General features: G+C 36.3%; 1 non-coding gene across 1 annotated transcript; it reads left to right on the top strand.

The window, feature by feature from the left end:
- Positions 1 to 1999: 1999 nt before the first annotated feature.
- Positions 2000 to 2106, top strand: LOC125149783 (U6 spliceosomal RNA). The gene has a single exon (XR_007146067.1). It is a non-coding gene; the product is annotated as a U6 spliceosomal RNA (small nuclear RNA).
- The last annotated feature ends 841 nt before the right edge of the window (positions 2107 to 2947 follow it).

Raw genomic sequence — 2947 nt, forward strand, 5'->3', positions numbered from 1 at the left:
AATGAGATATAATTTATCACAATGCCTGTCATTGGGGCTTCTGTTTTTTGTTACTCAGTTCCTGTAAACAGAAGTATAGCCAGTAAACTATGCCTGAAGGAAAGAAGTAGAAGCCTAGGAAAACTGAAAGAGTCCATTGAATTTTTAAATTGAAACGACTCCTCTGGAGAGTATCCTTAGGTAAGTTATTGAAAGCAGTAAATTGTTAGTAATATTTGGAACAGAGTGACCTTGGGAAATGTAGATGGTGGAGTAGTTTTCATAATCACCCTTGGTTATTGTATTCATTTCACACTTCAAGATTCAGTGACCTACATGATATATACAAATAAATTTACAATAACTAAGAATCACCATGATTATTGTTTTTAATTCAAATCAATCAAACTGCTATAGCACCCAATGTAAAATATTTAGCAATTAAACATACCACTACAGACAAAAGCTGTTCTGGAAAAAAAGAAAAAGATACTTTCTCTCGTTTTTCTTTGAATAATGCCACTTTCTCTGTGTGTGTGTTTTTTTTTGAATAGCACTGAAGTTTGGGGTGCCATTGTACTCTTTAACTGTTGATTTGCATTTGAAATCCCAAAGAGTATAGTCTAAAGTGCCAATTTAGTTATATTTTTATTCAGTCAATCCCCCACACTTGCTCACACTTGCTATTCCTGAGGCTATGAGTCTTTATTAAGGTTATAAAATGCTTCGACCTTCATAAAAGGCACAGTGACTTCCCTTGAGGTCCAAAGCATTAATGATGAGGTGAAATGCAAAATCATTATCTGAGGGCAGCATCTCTCCTACCACAGAAGCTATTCAAATCATCCGATTGAAAGGCAAACCTATCCAAAAGCTAATAAAGAATTCTCCCTGGCAGTTGAAATATTGGACAAATTGCTTTTCAACCTATGATAGAATGTTAACTGGGTGACAGCCAAATGATGCTGCTGGTTCACTATATTCCACCTCTGTAAGCTGGGTAATTGATAGTCTTTGGGTCTAGAGGTCAAAAGTTGTTGGTGAGTTTGCAATGAGTAACTTCACTGTGGAAAAGGGCCAATGGTGAGTGTTTATTACTTCCCATTGTTTCAGCACCAAAGGCTCTGCAAGGAAAGCCATGCTTCATTCAGGGTTGGTGTCACATTTGCATTCAGGTGTTGGTGAAAACTTGTAAGTGCATCGGTGGAAAATTGAAGGCTGACAACATGAAAAAATGTCACTTATATAAAAAGCATATTTTAAAGATAGGGTCTTACCTTCTTCCCTTCTCAGAGAGCTGTGTGCACCTACCTATGAAATACCCATAGGTGATGCTGGTGACAAATATGTGTCTACAACAAAACCAATCTGTTTATTTTATCCTAGATCTGAAGGTTATATTTAAAAAAAGCCTTGAGTATTTGAGACTGGAAAGTCCACCTTGACCAGTATTTACCATAAAAATTCATTTTTTGCATGATGAAAAAAGTTCTCAATGAATACATCAAAATCCGAATTCATATAGTCCTTATATTTATTATGAAGTAGGTGTTCTTGGGCTCCTGTTACGTAAGATGATGGTTTGATATAGGATATTAGAGACAACGAATGTCCTTGTTAAAAGGGATGTGAAAAATCATGGGTTCATGGGTCCCCATCTAGTTCCTGAGTCCACAGAGGATCACCAGTCTATAAAAGTAGAATGTAGGTTGAAAATCATTTTCAGTATTTCATAAAAGTTGCTGGAAATCATACATTTACAGGTTGATGTAAGGATCAACTTTATTTGCTTTTGACTGGCTTGATACCAACTCAGGGCATAAGTAATGCTATTATCTGTGTTCTCACTGCTATTCAGAAACTCTGGTTAGCAGTAAAGTAATTTATGATAAGTACATAAAATCTGAATCTTCTATTCAGCTGGTCAACTAAACTTAACCCTTGATGACTATGTAGCTCTTGATACTGTTGAAGCATTTTCTTATCTAAACCAGGCATTAAAGCATAAGAAACAGTACTGGTATTTGCTTTGGCAACCCATATACTAAAATTGGAATGATACAAAGAAGATTAGCATGGCCCCTGAGCCAGGATGACATGCAAATTTGTGAAGATTCCACAGTTTTAAAAGGAAAGGCTATCATGGGGCGCCGGGGTAGTTCAGCCAGTTGAGTGCGCGACTTTGGCTCAGGTTGTGATCTTGCACGGTTTGTGAGTTCCAGCCCCGCATCAGTCTCTATGATGGTGGTGTGGAAACTGTTTGAGATTCTCTCCCTCTGCCCCTTCCCCACTTGTGCATGCTCTCTCTCTCTGAAAAATAAAAAAACACACTTTAATTTTTTTTCTAAAAAGGAAAGGGTATTCTAACACACAGACTATTTTTGTACTAGAATTTGCTAACTTGTAATATGGAATTTTCCTTTTATCAGTATTACTCTATAAGTCGCTTGGACATTGGCCACTTGTAAAAATTTAAACCCTAACAATTATGAAAACCACGTTGAAGAAAAATAATTAACTTCATTTGGTTTTAATTTTTAATATTTGCAGAAGAAGACTGGGGAGGGAATAAAGAAGAGTGGGTGATTTCTTTCCTAAGTATAAAATAAAGGAATGTGCATTCGATATCAAAACAAAAACAAACACTAGCCCTGGACTGAGAATCATGAAACCTGGTTTCTGACAATAATGGTCAATATCCAACTTACTTACCTAAGTTTTTTTTTTAATTGTACTTTTTTAAAAATTTACATCCAAATTAGCATATAGTGCAACAATGATTTCAGGAGTAGATTCCTTAATGCCCCTTACCCATTTAGCCCATCCCCCCTCCCACAACCCCTCCAGTGACCCTCTGTTTGTTCTCCATATGTAAGAATATCTTATGTTTTGTCCCCCTCTCTGTTTGGATATTATTTTTATTTCCCTTCCCTTATGTTCATGTGTTTTGTCTCTTAAAGTCCCCATA

The sequence above is a fragment of the Prionailurus viverrinus genome, chromosome D3 (assembly GCF_022837055.1).
Source record: "Prionailurus viverrinus isolate Anna chromosome D3, UM_Priviv_1.0, whole genome shotgun sequence".
Taxonomy (NCBI): Eukaryota; Metazoa; Chordata; class Mammalia; order Carnivora; family Felidae; genus Prionailurus; species Prionailurus viverrinus.